The following is a 19,832-nucleotide window of genomic DNA, read 5'->3' as shown; positions in this document are numbered from 1 at the left end:
GCATCTTATCTTTGTCATCGATCGTCAGTATGCGCCAACGCCTACTGCAAATGTAGAGAGACGGAATGCATCTCTCCACGTATGTCCCTATTCTCAAGATATCGTATTCGCCAAGAGTGAGCTATGTATCACACGGCCTGTAGTGCTTACTGAACGCGCAGACATGCTGTGAAAGAAACTTCCTTCACTTCTCTAGTGTAATGACGTTCCTTATTCTGATAATCTCCTGGGTTCTGCTATAAATAGTAGTTAGTGATGTTGCTTTGCAATTCCGTGAGTATGTTCATTCCCCTAAGTCAGTGCAAGGAAACAAAGGAATACCAAAATCGTGATTACCGAAGAAACAAGTTTGATTTCACTGCATCGGTCTGCGAGCCCAGTTCGAAGAACACTGCACCATCTTGTTCAGTAATAAAGCTCTCTCTACTTTGTTACTGGTATTTATACGGTATGTCATCTTCTAACAACGTTGTAAACACGGTTCTCCACTCACCTGTGCTCCCCTCCAGCCCCCCCTCCCCCCCTCCCCCCCTCCCTCCCTCCCCCCCCCTCTCTCTCTCTCTCTCTCTCTCTCTCTCTCTCTGTGTGTGTGTGTGTGTGTGTGTGTGTGTGTGTGTGTGTGTGTGTTTGCATCACTTCTATCTCATGTGTCGGGTTATAAACTTCATTTCGTCTTCTCCAGAGTAGCAAAGTAGCAACATCTTCTGCTAGGAAGGCTCCGCATGGAGCTATGTAAATTATTTTCTTTCTTACATGTTGATGTTCTCTTTTTCAGTTCCGAGTTCACCATTTTGTGCTCGCAGCTATTTTGAATTACTTGTCAATATCCACACAGAAATATAACTATGCTTATATTGTAAGAAGTGCTATACAGCTACTACGTGGTGAGTTTTTGCCGAATCTCAAGTTTCTTGATATTGTAAACTGTTGGTTCGTAAACTGGTGCAATGTCTCTTTGCTGACTATCGCACTGCATATGTAATCCCTAAAAAGTGTAGATGTCTTCCTGCTTTTAATAATAACCTCTGTTCATTTTACTGAGCTTAGCACGTGGGGGATGTCAACTTAATTTCCCCAACAGACAAATATCAAACGGATACGGCCGGATAGCACGCGCGTTAGCTCTCCGCTTCCGGGGTTAATGATGAGGGCCTGTGCCAGCCAATCGGTATGTGGTTTTTAGGCGGTTTCCCACTAGGCGAATACCGGGCTGGTATCCACGCCCTGTCTCAGTTCCACGATTCGGAAACATTTCAAATGCTTTCACTCAGATTCAAATAGGATAACACAAGAGCACACAGATGATGAATAAAAATTCAGTTCTGGGGATAGTGTTTGGGAAGGAATGGGCTGCACCTCAGAAGGCATCCGGCCGTGCTCTATATATCCTCCTGCATATTAAAAGACGCTGAAAGGTAAGGAATCAGCTGCGTCATTCGAACTTCCTCAGCACCTTCAAAAATGTTTGTAAAAGTTTTGGCATGCGAACGTATTCATGCTATTTTTAACATGCAACTCTCACCTCTCACTCCCACAAGCTTCCCTAACTGTAAACTACTCACATTAAATAGTCCATCCCTTTACGTAACTCACGACCACGCTCTCCCAGTTGCCCGTCCTCACTCACTCATTCAAGCCCACTCATTGTCGTTATCTCTTTCTGTCTCTCTACCTGTCACTGTCCTCTGTCTCACAGCCCAGCCTTCTTGGTTCTGTCCTGCTACTACTGTCTTCTTTCACTGTCATTGTCTCCCTCTTGCTCTCTCTTCCTACTACTATCTCATTCATTCCGATACCACTGTCTCCTTCACAGTTTCTATATCATAACAACCGATTACTATCTTCCAGTATTTATTATTTTCCGTCTCTTTCCCACTGCCACTGTGTCCTCCTTTCTCAGCGTAAAAAAGCTCGAATATGTTCGCATGCCAAAATTTCTGGCAAAATTTTTAATGATGGTGAGCAATGTAGAATGAGCAGCTGGTATCCCACTTTTTATTCGGAGTCCTTTAACAAACCGGAGTGTATTCTCAGTTTTTTTCCGGTGGTTCCCTTCTTTTCCCTGCTGCAGCAGGGCATGTCAGTTAAATGAAAAGAACTTTATGGAACAGTAAGATTTTGATTTACTTCTGTGAAACTGAAATAACGCAAAACTAATTTTACGCCTAAGGCCGTATTTTGTGCGCCCAAAAATTTTACATGTGCTTCAGTACTACAACGCAGGGTTCGCAGAACGCTTCTGACAATAATGGCGACACTTTACAGCATATTTCTCCGTGATACGTCACTTTATAAACTATGTTTTCGCCTCGACTCGGATTTTACGTGCGTATTTTAACTGGACAAATAAATTTTATGAACTACGTTTCCGCTTTGACCGGATTTTACGTGGCAAAGTAAACTTTATAAACTACGTTTTCGCCTGCAGAGCCGTCTTGGAATCCGCGGTTCGATTTTGATACCCAAACACCATTTTTTCGGGCTTTCTCAGGAACCGCCCATTAATTAACAGTCATAAGGTGCATCATAAACCACATCTTATTATAAAGGAACCACCGATTTTCTCCATTTTCCTAAGCTGGAGGACGCTGGGTAGGCTCATTCATGTCAGGAAACTTCGTGCTCGCATATTTTCACCTCAGAGACGCCGATTTGTGACAGGATTGGCACAGCCTATAATTACATGTCAGACTAAACCTGTGGGTAATTATATTCTAGTTTTTACGACTTATTTTTACGTTTAATTTAGTTTTTGTTTGTATGGAGCTGACTTGTCAAATTCAATTCAGACTTTGACCCTGTACTGTAGGTTAGTTACAGTAAGCCATTCCTTCTGTTGGGTTCACAAATGATCCCTAGCCCAAGGGCTATCCAAAACGCTTGGCCTTACCTTTCTATCACCAATGCAACCCGAGAAATGAGCGCCGGAAAAATCCTTATTTTATGGACGGCGTACTGGCGCATATTAAGTAGTGCATGCTGTCGAACGCAACCGATAAGTACCTTGCAAATATGTTTACTCAAAACAGCACATCTACAGATATACTCTGCAAACTACTGCAAGGTGCACGATGGAGGGTACTTACCATTGTTCCATCTGTATGAGATATTTTTCCCATGGCCTACTGTTTGCAGAAAGAATGACTACTGAAATGTAATCCTGGGCGTTGTAATAATTCTAATCTCACTTCGTGGCCCCTACGTGAGCGACGAGCAGGGGTAATATATCATTATTGGCTCAACCTATAATTACATGTCAGACTAAACCTGTAGGTAATTATACTCTAGTTTGAATTAATTACTTTTACGTTGAGAAAAACCTATCAGATGTAGTGTTTTGGTGGTGGAAAGGTTTGCCGCTGGAATATCTTCCAATGTTGCTCAGGGTACGCCCGATCACTTGGTTTTCCATTACATTAAAAAATTAATAAAATATATCATCTCATGGGCATAGCACCTCCACATATCAGAAGCAGAACAGCAGCACAAAAAGAGAAGCGGAAACAGGAGACAAATCCAAGACACCCCTTGTTTGGATGTGAATACCAACATTCAAGTTTAAGATCAAGAAAGAGTTTCCTCCGTTCAACAGAACCACGTTTAGCGTCACCTGCAAATCGTCGAATACAGCTTTGGCGTAACTCACCATCGGAGAGGTACTGGAACAACCCTAAAGAAAAACTTGCTAAAGAACGTCACCTCCCATAGAAAATATTGAAGGTCCTCAACAGCCTGAGAACTGGTGTATCCCGATGCAAGGTGAATTTGAAGAAATGGAGTTTCTCTCCAGGAGATGAACTATGAGAATGTGGCGAACAGCAAGATCATCAACACCTGCTCAACTGTAGAAACCACCCAGCCCCACGCCCTATGGACGATCTGGTTATCGCCAATGATAGAGCAGTTCAAACGTCGGAATTTTGGATGCCATATGGAATTTAATCATGTACTTATATTGTACTTGATGTACTTGAGGGCAATATTATGGAAATCGAAGATGATGTAGATGAAGATGAAATGGGAGATATGATACTGCGTGAAGAGTTTGACAGAGCACTGAAAGACATGAGTCGGAACAAGGCCCCAGGAGTAGACAACATTCCATTAGAACTACTGACAGCCTTGGGAGAGCCAGTCCTGACAAAACTCTACCATCTGGTGATCAAAATGTATGAGACAGGCGAAATACCCTCAAACTTCAAAAAGAATATAATAATTCCAATCCCAAAGAAAGCAGGTGTTGACAGATGTGAAAATTACCGAACTATCCGTTTAATAAGTCACAGCTGCAAAATACTAACGCGAATTCTTTACAGACGAATGGAAAATCTGGTCGAAGCCGACCTCGGGGAAGATCAGTTTGGATTCCGTAGAAATACTGGAACACGTGAGGCAATACTGACCCTACGGTTTATCTTAGAAGCTAGATTAAGGAAAGGCAAACCTACGTTTAGAGCATTTGTAGACTTAGAGAAAGCTTTTGACAACGTTGACTGACATACTCTCTTTAAAATTCTGAAGGTGACAGGGGTAAAATACAGGGCGCGAAAGGCTATTTACAATTTGTACAGAAACCAGATGGCAGTTATAAGAATCGAGGGGCATGAAAGGGAAGCAGTGGTTGGGAAGGGAGTGAGACAGGGTTGTAGCCTATCCCCGATGTTATTCAATCTGTATATTGAGCAAGCAGTGAAGGAAACAAAAGAAAAATTCGGGGTAGGTATTAAAATCCATGGAGAAGAAATAAAAACTTTGAGGTTCGCCGATGACATTGTAATTCTGTCAGAGACAGTAAAGGACTTGGAAGAGCAGTTGAACGGAATGGATAGTGTCTTGAAAGGAGGTTATAAGATGAACATCAACAAAAGCAAAACGAGGATAATGGAATGTAGTCGAATTAAGTCGGGTGATGCTGAGGGAATTAGTTTAGGAAATGAGACACTTAAAGTAGTAAAGGAGTTTTGGTATTTGGGGAGCAAAATAACTGATGATGGCCGAAGTAGAGAGGATATATAATGCAGACCGGCAATGGCAAGGAAAGCTGAAGATTAGATGGGTAGGTCACATAACTAATGAGGAGGTATTGAATAGAATTGGGGAGAAGAGAAATTAGTGGCACAACTTGACTAGAAGAAGGGATTGGTTGGTAGGACATGTCCTGAGGCATCAAGGGATCACCAATTTAGTATTGGAGGGCAGCGTGGTAGGTAAAAATCGTAGAGGGAGACCTAGAGATGAATACACTAAACAGATTCAGAAGGATGTAGGTTGCAGTAGGTGCTGGGAGATGAAGGAGCTTGCACAGGATAGATTAGCATGGACAGCAGCATCAAACCAGTCTTAGGACTGAAGACCACAACAACAACAACTTATATTGTTTGTAAATTGCTGTCTATCGGCTATATTTGTACGTTATGTATTGGAAACAAGGAAATAAAATTCATTATTTTTACGTTTAATTTTTTTTTCATGAAGTTCTCTTGTCAAATTCAATTAAGTGACTGTATGAATAAACCACCACCACCACTACAAGTATTCACTGAAATTATCCCCTTTTGAGATTTTACTTAATTTTTCCTCGGTGGTTCTATAACCGGTAGCTTTATCCTTAGCGCTGTCACATACTGCCCTGCAGGTGATAAATTTGGGTTCGGGTGAGCAGAGCCCTAGACTCTCGCAAAGGCAGAGGATCGTGGCTGCGCCAACAGGAGCCGGAATTCAATCTGTGCGTCTGATGGCGCGTGAGCGGCGGGCGACGGCGGGCGGACAAAAGAAGGCGAACTTCCTTGCCGCGTCGTGCCGCGCTGCGACTCCAATATCCGTGCGCCGGCGCGTCAGAGGCACGAGGACGCAGACGGGTTCGTGTCTTCGAGATCCAAACTCTTCTGCAACCTTCCCAGCCTTTTTTTCCTGCTGCTCCAGTGGTAACTATTTTCTCATCTCTATGGTCTCGACAGCCTCTGGATGACATGAAAACCTCTGTATGTTGGCAAGCTACCTACATTACACACTACCCGATCAAAAATATCAGAACTCTCATTATGGACATTAATTTGGAGTGCGTCCATCCTTCCAACTTACGGCTGCGTGAATTCTGCTGCGGACAGCTTCAATGAGACTTCTGAATATCTGTGGAGGAATGACAGTCCATTCTTCCTCAAGAGCCGAAACCAGAGAAGGTAGTGGAATTGTCCAAACTAACGAATAATTCCTTCCTTCGATTTCATGCGATTTTTTATAACCACACTCTGCAATGCTCGATTGTCTTCGTCCGTCATTATATGAGGTCTGCTTGGTCTAGGTATGCTGCGGAGTCGACGCTCAGACTCATTCCACAGGTATTTCATTGGCTACAGGCCGGGCTTCTGGGTAGTCTCATTCATGTCAGGAAACTTGTTGCTCGCATATTGTCGCCTCAGAGAGGCTGCTTTGTCACAGGATTTTTTTGTAATGCTGATACAAACAGTAATGGTCTCCGAAATATTCCTCTACTGTACACAGTGCTATAAAATGGGTTAGTGTCTCTGGTATCCACCAGTATTAAATTTCCGCAACGAGCAACGGCGCGCTCCATTACGCGCGCCCGAGAAATTCATCGTTGGCCGCACTTCTCCGTGCGCGGCACGCTGCTAACATCGTAGGCCGCCTTCGAGAGCGCGTGTTTCTATACAACGATTGGCTGCCCAGAACATGCAGCGACCCCACCCACCAGTTATGTTAACTACGGAGCCTTATTTAACGCCGCTCCTGTCATCTACAAGCCAGTTCTCTTCGTGCTACGTTCTACTCCATAACTAGGAAGTTTACTTGCTGTTCGACGTTGATTCGGCTGCGCTCTGGACTTAGAATCTGAATTCTGTGCTGGAACTTGGACTTCAAGATTCACTAGGCTTACTATGTCAACGGACTTGTGATTCCCGCGGGAATTCTGCATTTCACTTGCACTTCCTGGACTTTGGTACAACCACCATCAATTCATGGTGAAAAGCCAAAGAAATTGGTACACCTGCGTAATATGGTGTAGGGCCTCCGCGAGCACGCAGAAGTGCCGCAACACGACGTGGCATGGACTCTACTAATTTCTGAAATAGTGCTGGAGGAAATGGACACCATGAATCCTGCAGAGATGTCAATACATACGTAAGAGTAATAGGGGGTGTAGATCCCTCTTGAATAGCACTTGCAAAGCATCACAGATATGCTCAACAGTGTTCATGTCTGGGGAGTCTGGTGGGCAGCGAATGTGTTTAAACTAAGAAGAGTGTTCCTGAAGCAACGCTGTAGCGATTCTGGACGTGTGGAACTGCACACTGATCTGCTGGAATTGCTCAAGTGAGTCGGAATGCACAACGGACATGAATCGATGCAGGTGATCAGAAACGATGCTTACGAAGGTGTCACCTGTCAGAATCGTATCTAGACGTATCAGGGGGCCCATATCACTCCAACTGAACATGCCCAACACCATTACAGAGCCTCCACCAGCTTGCACAGTCCCTGCTGGCACGCAGGATCTATGGATTTATGAGGCTGTCTTTATAACCGACATCGATCCGTTCGATACAATTTGAAACAAAACTCGTCCGACTAGGCAAAACGTTTATAGTGATCAACAGTCCAATGTCGGTGTAATGGGCCCAGGCTTTGTGTCGTGCAGTCATCAAGGGTACACGAGTAGGCCTTCTGCTCCGAAAGCCCATATCCATGATGTTTCGTTGAATGGCTCGCAAGTTGACACTTGTTGATGGCCCAGCATTGAAATCTCCAGCAATTTGCGGAAGGGTTGCACTTCTGCCACGTTGAACTATTCTCTTCAGTCGTCGTTGGTCCGATTCTTGCAGAATTCGCATTGTTGCAGCGATGTCGGAGTTTCGATGTTTTACCGGATTCTTCATATTCACGGTACACTTGTGAAATGGTCGTACGGGAAAATCCCCACTTCATCTCTACCTCAGAGATGCTGCGCCCATCGCTCGTGCGCCGTCTGTAACACCACGTTCAAACTTAAATCTTGATAACCTACCATTACAGCAGCAGTAACCAATCCAACATCTGCGCCACACACTTGTCTTATATACGCGTTCCCGACCGCAGCACCGTATTCTGCCTGTTCACATATGTCTGTACTTGAATAGGCATGGCTATACCAATTTCTTTGGCGCTTCAGTGTAGATAATTTTTCATAAAGTGTCCATCTAAAACTTGGCGCTTGATAACAAAATTAGTTGCATTTGTTGTGTCAACAAACCATAGAACGGTGTTATATTTATTGTATTATTCGTTGTTATAACAATATCGTTCCACATTTAGAGTTTTCTTAAGCGCATAAGAGGACCACAGCCCAACTACCGATAACATCCCATTCCGTAACACCACCTCCTCCGTACTTCAATGCTGGTAGTATTTTGGAACTCACGAGTGATCCTTTCGGCTGATTTCATGCGATTTTTTACAGCCACATTTTGCAATGCTCGGCGGTCCGTCTGGTCTTCGCTTAGCTGTCGTTGTTCCTTCACGTTTCCGCATCACAGTCAAATCACCAACAGTGGACATCGGCAGCTTCATAAGAGTTGAAATGTCCCTGATGAATCTGTTACTGAGGTGACATCCAACGACTGGTCTACATTCGAAGTCACTGAGCTCTCCCAGCCGACCCATTCTTCTCTTACTGTTTCTCTACTTTCAACAAAATGCTTCCAACCTTCTTTTATCATGCCGGGACAGCCTCTCGTGGCATCTAATGGTCAACTCCGCATTACATAGGGCTGTGCGGGTACTTCTGATGAGATAGTGTACATTAGTTAACACCATCGTTTCGAATCCGGCTGGCTGTACTATTATTGGAAGCTGAATTTTTCAGCTTTTACTTGAAACTGTTCCATAATGAAACAAGAAGAAGGAAAAGATCAATGATGTATAGCATTTTGTTGAAGTGATACGAGAAGTTGACGCAGAAAGTGAAATAATAGGAAACACGTTGTTCCCTCTCAGAGTTAAGACAGCAACTCGTGATTATCTATTACCATTAATAAGAGTCTGAACATCACCGTAGAGAAAAACCAGTTGCACAAGTTCACTCAACAAAACAACATGATAGGCTCAGTGACATTAATCTACATCTACTTGAATATACTGCAAATCACATTCAAGTGCCTGGCAGAGGGTTCATCGAACTACCTTCACAAATATTTATTATTCCAATCTCGTATAGCGCGCTGAAAGAATGAACACCTATACCTTTCCGTACGAGCTCTGATTTCCCTTATTTCATCGTGGTGACTGTTCCTCCCTATGTAGGTCGGTGACAACAAAACATTTTCGCATTCGGAGGAGAAAGTTGGTGATTGGAATTTCGTGAGAAGATTCCGTCGCAACGAAAAACGCCTTTCTTTTAATGATTTCCAGCCCAAATCCGGTACCATTGCTGGGACACTCTCTCCCATACTTCGCGATAATACAAAACGTGCTACCCTTCTTTGAACTTTTTCGATGTGCTCCGTCAGTCCTATCTGGTAAGGATCCCACACCGCGCAGCAGTATTCTAAAAGAGGACGGACAAGTGTAGTGTAGGCAGTATCCTTAGTAGATCTGTTACATTTTCTAAGTGTCATGCCAATAAAACGCAGTCTTTGGTTAGCCTTCCTCACAACATTTTCTGTGTGTTCCTTCCAATTTAAGTTGTTCGTAATTGTAATACCTAGGTATTTAGTTGAATTTACGGCTTTTAGATTAGACTGATTTATCGTGCAACCGAAGTTTAACGAGTTCCTTTTAGCACTCATGTGGATGACCTCACACTTTTCGTTATTTAGGGTCAACTGCCACTTTTCGCACCATTCAGATATCGTTTCTAAATCGTTTTGCATTTTGATTTGATCTTCTGTTGACGTTTTTAGTCGATAAACGACAGCGTCATCTGCAAACAACCGAAGACGGCTGCTCAGATTGTTTCCCAAATCGGTTATATAGATACGGAACAGCAAAGGGCCTCTAACACTATCTTGGGGATCACTTCTGTTTTACTCAATGACTTTCCGTCAATTACTACGAACTGTGACACCTCTGACAGGAAATCACAAATCCAGTCACATAACTGAGACGATATTCCATAAGCACGCAATTTCACTACGAGCCGCTTGTGTGGTACAGTGTCAAAAGCGTTCCGGAAATCCATAAATACGGAATCGATCTGAAATCTCTTGTCAATAGCATTCAACACTTCATGTGAATAAAGAACTAGTTGTGTTTCACAGGAACGATGTTTTCTAAATCCATGTTCTCTGTGTGTCAATAGACTGTTTTCTTCGAGGTAATTCATAATGTTCGAACACAATGTATGTTCCAAAATCCTGCTGCATATCGACGTTAACGATATGGGCCTGTAATTTAGTGGATTACACCTACTACCTTTCTTGAATATTGGTGTGACCTGTTCAACTTTCCAGTCTTTGGGTACGGATTTGTCTCAGTGACAGTGTGGTCGAGACTGTGTTCATTAAGAATACTTTTTTGGCGATAGACTCATTGCAACTAAAATAACTAAATACTGATCAAGATGAAAACCTCTACGTACGGATCACATTAAAAACTGTTGACTACCAGCCTCCCTTCCCTACATGAAAAACATCTGACTGTATCTTATGAAGCAAAGCAATATACTGTTTTCAGAACAGCATGCAGTGTAGCGGTGTCATTTTTGTTTTGACTGGTAGGCTGACACCAGTGCTGCAGGATGGCCACTTCTGTCCACAGACTGGAGAATGCGGAAGGCAGTGAGGATGGGATCTTGCAGTAGTGCAGCGATCGCGGAGTCAAGAATCTTGAATCAATAAAACATTCTGAGTTATGCGACGGATCTCATACAGTATGTCGGCATCTGCTGCCGGTGAAATGTTGAGACATTGTAACCGTGGCTGGCGGTTCAGGCGGCCTTGCTGATCAGAGACTGTTGTGTGTTCCGCAGCGCAGCGTTCTTACGGTTGGACATGGATACCACGTCCACGGCCAATGCGGCCAGCAGGGGTGAGCAAACGCACCGAGTCTAAACCAGGACTTTCATGGGCCGGATCGTGTGTCAGGCCACGGCATGGGACTTTCATTGCTCAAGATAAACGTTTGCACGTTATACATTCTCTCACTAAATTTCCATTTCCCTGAGGTTACATCATACAAACAGATAAAACATCTGTTGTGCAAATACGCAATTAAACATTAACACTCAAATTCTCAAAAACAGAAAAATTAAGTAGATGACAAGTTATAGCTGATGTAGCAGGTAAGAGATCTGATTTGTTTACGCCAGTAAAAAAATATTCAGTCTGGAGCATTAGTTCCTTATCTCATTGTACATAATTTAGGATCTTCTATTGTCTGTATATAATTGTCACCCTACGGGTTTGAGATTCCATATACAGGGTACATCCGGTCTCAATCGACAAAAATTTCGGAGATTATTTTTGTGGTAAGTTACTACGGGACCGAACTGCTGAGGTCATCGGTCCCTAGGCTTACACACTACTTAATCTAACTGAAACTTACACAAGGACGACAACACACACACACACACACACACACACACACACACACACACACACACACACGAGGGAGGACTCGAAACTCCGACGGGGGAAGCCGCGCGAACCTGGCAAGGTGTCCCTGACCACACGGTTACACGGCTACACCGCGCAGCTCGGAGATTATTCGGGGATATTCGATGACGATGTTGACATAAGGGACTAAGGCTGTTGATATTTTTAAAAACATCGAGAATCCGATTCATCGATATTTAGAAAGTATCATTATCGGCCCTCGGTATTCGACGGAAACAAAAAATCAACGTTCTGGTCTATAAAAATATCGGGTTCACATTGTAAATATACTGCCGGTCTTAGAGCTGTATATTTAAGTATTGATCAATTACTAGATATTCTGTACATTAATAAGCTAGCAGCGTGCTTATCCCGCCTTAAAGCAAGAATTGAAAGGAAAGCAATACACGTTCAGGCTTGGCGATAGCCACTTTGATAATTACGGTAACTGCATGCAAGTGGCACAATAAAAGGCGTGCGGTCGGACCGTCGTTCAGTTTCGTCACATATCGAATTTGTCCGGAACATTTCATGTTGACTTCCCTGTTTTTTTCATTTCTGCAAACGCCAGCGACCTAGCAGTTATAACGTCAAAACTGCGTATTGAAGTGAAATGTTTCAGTTTTTGCTGGTAGCGCCGAGCGCCGATTACGTCAGCATTTCCTTTCTGACGTCTCCGCTCACCGCAAAGACCAGTCCAGTCATTTAGATTTTTGTTCACCACTTTCCGCAACTGGTTTTGAAGAATGCCAGTGTGGAGGACTAGAACACACCAGTGCAATCGGGCTTCTTCTTTTTGCCACCTGTACTTGCTTTTTCCTGAAAAACCATCGATGTACAGATATACCGATACTTTCTGAAAAAATATCGATATATCTACACTCCTGGAAATTGAAATAAGAACACCGTGAATTCATTGTCCCAGGAAGGGGAAACTTTATTGACACATTCCTGGGGTCAGATACATCACATGATCACACTGACAGAACCACAGGCACATAGACACAGGCAACAGAGCATGCACAATGTCGGCACTAGTATAGTGTATATCCACCTTTCGCAGCAATGCAGGCTGCTATTCTCCCATGGAGATGATCGCAGAGATGCTGGATGTAGTCCTGTGGAACGGCTTGCCATGCCATTTCCACCTGGCGCCTCAGTTGGACCAGCGTTCGTGCTGGACGTGCAGACCGCGTGAGACGACGCTTCATCCAGTCCCAAACATGCTCAATTGGGGACAGATCCGGAGATCTTGCTGGCCAGGGTAGTTGACTTACACCTTCTAGAGCACGTTGGGTGGCACGGGATACATGGGGACGTGCATTGTCCTGTTGGAATAGCAAGTTCCCTGGCCGGTCTAGGAATGGTAGAATGATGGGTTCGATGACGGTTTGGATGTACCGTGCACTATTCAGTGTCCCCTCGACGATCACCAGAGGTGTACGGCCAGTGTAGGAGATCGCTCCCCACACCATGATGCCGGGTGTTGGCCCTGTGTGCCTCGGTCATATGCAGTCCTGATTGTGGCGCTCACCTGCACGGCGCCAAACACGCATACGACCATCATTGGCACCAAGGCAGAAGCGACTCTCATCGCTGAAGACGACACGTCTCCATTCGTCCCTCCATTCACGCCTGTCGCGACACCACTGGAGGCGGGCTGCACGATGTTGGAGCGTGAGCGGAAGACGGCCTAACGGTGTGCGGGACCGTAGCCCAGCTTCATGGAGACGGTTGCGAATGGTCCTCGCCGATACCCCAGGAGCAACAGTGTCCCTAATTTGCTGGGAAGTGGCGGTGCGGTCCCCTACGGCACTGCGTAGGATCCTACGGTCTTGGCGTGCATCCGTGCGTCGCTGCGGTCCGGTCCCAGGTCGACGGGCACGTGCACCTTCCGCCGACCACTGGCGACAACATCGATGTACTGTGGAGACCTCACGCCCCACGTGTTGAGCAATTCGGCGGTACGTCCACCCGGCCTCCCGCGTGCCCACTATACGCCCTCGCTCAAAGTCCGTCAACTGCACATACGGTTCACGTCCACGCTGTCGCGGAATGCTACCAGTGTTAAAGACTGCGATGGAGCTCCGTATGCCACGGCAAACTGGCTGACACTGACGGTGGCGGTGCACAAATGCTGCGCAGCTAGCGCCATTCGACGGCCAACACCGCGGTTCCTGGTGTGTCCGCTGTGCCGTGCGTGTGATCATTGCTTGTACAGCCCTCTCGCAGTGTCCGGAGCAAGTATGGTGGGTCTGACACACCGGTCTCAATGTGTTCTTTTTTCCATTTCCAGGAGTGTATAATTAACAATAACTCTTTAAGGGACCCTGATCTCCAGTGGCTCGTTACAGAGTAATTGCACTTCATGTGGACAACAATGCAGTGGTCGCGGTGGTGTCAGCGAAAATGACATCGACGTACTGCTTCTGCTGGGGTGGGGTTGGCATGCGAGGAGCCTGTTTACGAGACTCACATGGACCTCGTTGCTAGGACTTTCGCGGATGCAGTTCGCCAAACTCCTACGATTCTTGACCATGCAGGATAGTCGATAGCGCGTTTACTGTACAGTTGGCGTGATTATTGTTGTCGACATATTTAACATTACTTGCAGGGGAACAGTTCTGTATCTGTTACATTCGGTACTGTTCTGTAAGTTGATTGTCCCATCTGTTATTATGATACATATACAATAAGTGAATGTGCTTTATCTGAGGGTTGTAGCATTACTCTTTTTTGTGTTGTACATTTTGACGACAGTATAAGACAAGTGAAGGTGTTTTCAAAGAAACGGACATAATCGGGGTAAAAAAAAAGAAATCATTCATAGTTACGTTATTACCCTCCAACGAGTCACCAGAGACTATAGGTTCTTTACATCAAAGTTCTCAGAAAATACCACTCATCAACCTCCTAAATTCGCTGGAGTTCGAACTCACCCTGTGTGTAGTATGAACCACCTAATACCAAATGAATGAATTGTCCTTGCTTTTTCAAGTTTTCGATGGTCAAATCAATGCGGTTTGGAGGCCTGGCGTAGGATGTTCATACGTTTTAAGAAATATTCTTATTGTTTAAATGGGTGACTGTGTTGTCATTCATATTTAGGTTTGCTTTATTATAAACAGAAGTCACACAGCTTGACTAAATAGTGAAGCACCCAGAGGGAAGGGAGGAAACAAAACGAAACTTTACGATCTGAGGTGGTGTGTGATGTTACTTCAGTGTTCACAAAATCGAGTTAAATTTGCAAAGGCCTTGGCCGTGTGAGCACAGTTGCCCAGTATGGCGTTGCACCCCTTCTGACTAGGATGCGAGGGTTATTCGGAAAGTAAGTAGTGTTCGGTCGCGAAATGGAAACCACAGCGCAAATCCGATGAAGTTTTGCACAGGTGTGTTGGGCAGTGTCTCTAGTCTTCCCGTCGATCACGTTACGTCGTTATTTTTAGTTCTGAGCACACAGGGCGATCATAAACATACCTAGAACAACAGTGTCTCGCGCCAAGTACGAGGACCTGGTGAGAAATTTCGCCTGAAGCTATGCAGCCAACATTACATAACTGTCATGTGGTTTCCTTCAAGACAATTCTCACCCGCATCGTTTTCAATTGGAAATGTTTGATTACCCACAATACAGACCGTAACTGTCTTCCTCTAAGTTTCTTCTCTGCTCACACGGACCGCTGGCTATGAAGACAACATTTTGGCACAGAAGATGAGCTGTAGGCCATCGTAGAGAATTGACGGAAAGCACTGGCGGCTGCCTTCTATAACGAAGGTATTGGAAAGTTGGTACAACGTTACGACAAGCGTCTAAGTCGGATCGGCGACTATGGAGATAAGTAAGTTAGAATTACGTTAATAACTCCAGCTGCTGGAGGGCGTTGATATGAATCAACGGGAACAGGTGAAAATGTGTGCCCCAACCGGGACTCGAACCCGGGATCTCCTGCTTACGTGGCAGACGCTATATCCATCTGAGCCACCGAGGGCACAGAGGATAGTGTGACTGCAGGGACTATTCGTAGTGTCCCACCCCAACACATCCATATAAGTATATAGTTCTGGCAATACCGGCCATGACATTCTTTTTCTGTGCGGATGCACACATATTACCCGACCTCTTACGGGACTTTGTAAGAATGTCTTCCACGAGTGATGAGGGTGTTGGGGTGGAACTCTACGAATGTAGCGTGTGGACATACACGGTGAAAATGTGGGTCTCGCGGGTGGCGTGCGCGAGATAGTCCCTGCAGTTACACTATCCTCTGTGCCCTCGGTGGCTCTGATGGATGGAGCGTCTGCCATGTAAATAGGAGATCCCGGGTTCGAGTCCCGGTCGGGGCACACATTTTCACCTGTCCCCGTTGATCTATATCAACGCCCATCAGCAGCTGGATGTATTAATGTAATTCTAATTTCGTTCTAGATGGTTACAGTTCAACAATGGTGTCTGTTCTTTCGGACATCTCCGAAAGAAAAAGACACCATATCCATATAAGCATATGGAGAAAAATAGGTGGAAGTTGTACCTAACTGTTACAAATAAAACAGTTTAGATTTTCACTGTGGCTTCCATTTCGCGAACTATCGTTCCTTACTTTCCGAATAGCCCTCGTGCATACAATGACTCTGTTGCGGAGGGTGACATAAAGCCGTTGTACCCTGTCCCGGCACAAGCTGGCTCATAACAGTTGTAACTGTTTCTTGATATCCTGGACATTGCCGGGGGGGTGGGGGGGGGGGGGAAGGGGGCAGTTTACGTTCGAACTGGTCCCACCCATGACCCGTCGGGGACAGATCTGAAGATTTTACTGGCTGCCTGAGTACCCAAGATAACCCAGACAGTTCACAGAGATAGGGGTCATGTGTAGACGAGGATTGTCCTGTTGAAAAATGATACTAGGATACTGTCGCCTAAGAGGTAAGACATGTGAACGCAGGAAGTCCATGAGCCGCCAGAGTTCCCTCAGTCATTACTAGCCACGATCTGACGTCATACCCAATGGCTCCCCATACAATGAATGCTGTACCTGTCCAAAACATTGGACAAACGGGACTTCTCGTTCGGACGCCGTCATATTCGCCGATGGTCATCATCCGGAGTAATGCAGATCTGTGACTGATCGCTGAACACAATGCGACGTCATTCATCAGCAATATATTCTTCCCGGTCATGACACAGCTCCAAACGCAGCGGTCTGTGTTGCTAATGCCAGCCTATTCATGGGACAATAATTCCCTTGTCCGACTGCTACTAATCTCGGATCAGTGGTGTTGCATGACAGAGAATGATGCAAGGCGTCAGTTACTTGTTCTCGTATGGCAGGCGCACCTAGGAAGGCTTTACAATGTTCCTGGTACATAATAGCGCTTCAGAGGTGGTCAGCTGGAACCTCGACGTCGACTATGCTTGCCCTCACGTTCCAATACAGTCCCACAATGGGTCACTGTCACATCCGAATACAGCACAAATCAAGATATTAGACTATCAACTTGCCTAATGGAGACCACAGTGAGGCTCTTTTCAAACTTGCAGCTGCTGAAAGCGCTGTCTCATGCGAGTCCTTCACAATAAATAGTAATAATTTTGGGTGGCTCAATGGCCTTGTGCAAGTCTTTCAACTGGTCGCCACTTAGCCGATCTGCGTCTCCATAATCTGGGGAAAGGGGAGTTTTGCGTCGAATCCGGTCCGTGGCGAATCTCCATGCCATTGAGAGGTTACTGCTAGATTAAAAGGCAGGATGAAAAATGAGTGGTCCGACTGGGATTAGTACCGCGACTTTACGGTTTTCAGAAACGCACTTTACCGCTAAACCAGGCCCCACACCTTCACAGCGATCAATTAAACATGTGATGCAGTTCACGCCCCTTACATATCCTATCAGGCCTATTAACAACCCGAAACACGAAGAACAGTAAAACACCCTGTTGGCCGTTCTATTTGTCACTGATAATTTCAACTCTAATCATTTTCATATTTGTCGACGCTGTGTACGTATTTATATTCCGTTTCGTGACGCAGTTACCACGTTCTAATTCTTTATTGCCTCGCATAGAGTTCACCGATTTACAAAAAATGGTTCAAATGGCTCTGAGCACTATGGGACTTAACTGCTGTGGTCATCAGTCCCCTAGAACGTAAAACTACTTAAACCTAACTAACCTAAGGACATCACACACGTCCATGTCCGAGGTAGGATTCGAACCTGCGACTGTAGCGGTCGCGCGGTTCCAGGTTGTAGCGCCTAGAATCACTCGGCTACACCGGCCGGCGAGAGATTTACAGTCACTGGGTTTCACTGGGGCGGGTGTGGAAAGATGGAAGGCGTCAGTGTATCAGGCAATGGTGGCTCAGCCGTGTGGGCTATAGAAGCTGCAGCCTTCATCCTGCCTACAAAATTTGCTTCTGATTAGCAAGGGCGCTGGAATGAGTTGATGAGCAGCGGGGAGTGGAGTGTGGGGTGTAGCTGATGAGAGAAGCCCACGGCGCTATTGACTCCTCACCTATCTCGTCCCACCGAGAAGAACCCCTCACCGCCTGTCGACAAAGCGATCGCTCGCAGGCCACAAGTACAAGATCAACAAGCAGCTTCATGATGCACCGTGCTTCTACGGTTTACAATTTCATAAAAAAGTAAACATTTAAGAACGTGAATCAGCTTGAACTAGGACTTGTGAGAGTAACAACTAATTTATGCAATGTACACCGTCCGTCCAAAAAGATTCGAGGACGATTTTATTCTTGGCGTATTTGCGACGTCAGCACAGGAGGAGCTACTGTGTCAACTTGAACTAACAACTGCAAACTACAAGTTTCATTCGACCAGACAACTGTGAGCAGGGAATATTAAGTAATGGAAGTGCGACCGTGTTGTGTCAGCGACGATGTGTCACAAATCACAACGGAGCAACATGTCTATATCAAGTTTTCAAGACATTATCTAGGATGGTTTTTGAAGAAGAGAAAAGTGTGCGCAAAGTTTTTCCTGTACACCTTGACATAAGAGCAAAAGCAAAGACGCATGGATGCCTCCCGTGAATTAATTGAAATAAAAATCACTGAAAAATCTTTTCTGGAAAAAATCATCACGGGTGACGAGACTTCCTATCAGAACGAATCATCCACGAAACCACAAACTGTAGAAATTTACGTGAAGGGTCAACGCTTTGATGACATAACTGGCATTCAAGTTAATGTGACGCGCGAGTTGAAAAAAATCCCAAAGGAGGACTTTTCTGACAGTTTCGCCTGGTTGTATCATCGTTGTGGCGGAAGATTATGCAGAATGAGCGATGCATTAAAACCACCATCTTAACTTTTCTACATTTTTATTAACTTAGTCTCGAAACTTTCTACACTGTGTGTATATACACTCCTGGAAATTGAAATAAGAACACCGTGAATTCATTGTCCCAGGAAGGGGAAACTTTATTGACACATTCCTGGGGTCAGATACATCACATGATCACACTGACAGAACCACAGGCACATAGACACAGGCAACAGAGCATGCACAATGTCGGCACTAGTACAGTGTATATCCACCTTTCGCAGCAATGCAGGCTGCTATTCTCCCATGGAGACGATCGTAGAGATGCTGGATGTAGTCCTGTGGAACGGCTTGCCATGCCATTTCCACGTGGCGCCTCAGTTGGACCAGCGTTCGTGCTGGACGTGCAGACCGCGTGAGACGACGCTTCATCCAGTCCCAAACATGCTCAATGGGGGACAGATCCGGAGATCTTGCTGGCCAGGGTAGTTGACTTACACCTTCTAGAGCACGTTGGGTGGCACGGGATACATGCGGACGTGCATTGTCCTGTTGGAACAACAAGTTCCCTTGTCAGTCTAGGAATGGTAGAACGATGGGTTCGATGACGGTGTGGATGTACCGTGCACTATTCAGTGTCCCCTCGACGATCACCAGTGGTGTACGGCCAGTGTAGGAGATCGCTCCCCACACCATGATGCCGGGTGTTGGCCCTGTGTGCCTCGGTCGTATGCAGTCCTGATTGTGGCGCTCACCTGCACGGCGCCAAACACGCATACGACCATCATTGGCACCAAGGCAGAAGCGACTCTCATCGCTGAAGACGACACGTCTCCATTCGTCCCTCCATTCACGCCTGTCACGACATCACTGGAGGCGGGCTGCACGATGTTGGGGCGTGAGCGGAAGACGGCCTAACGGTGTGCGGGACCGTAGCCCAGCTTCATGGAGACGGTTGCGAATGGTCCT

At 45.5% G+C, this 19,832-nt stretch overlaps 1 non-coding gene across 1 annotated transcript; it reads right to left on the bottom strand.

Annotated features, from left to right (window-relative positions):
• Window positions 1-15,506: 15,506 nt before the first annotated feature.
• Trnat-cgu lies at window positions 15,507-15,581 on the bottom strand. The gene has a single exon. It is a non-coding gene; the product is annotated as a tRNA-Thr (tRNA).
• Window positions 15,582-19,832: the final 4,251 nt, after the last annotated feature.

The sequence above is a fragment of the Schistocerca americana genome, chromosome 3 (genome assembly GCF_021461395.2).
Source record: "Schistocerca americana isolate TAMUIC-IGC-003095 chromosome 3, iqSchAmer2.1, whole genome shotgun sequence".
NCBI classification, from domain to species: domain Eukaryota; kingdom Metazoa; phylum Arthropoda; class Insecta; order Orthoptera; family Acrididae; genus Schistocerca; species Schistocerca americana.
This window is presented reverse-complemented; position numbering and strand designations above follow the sequence as displayed.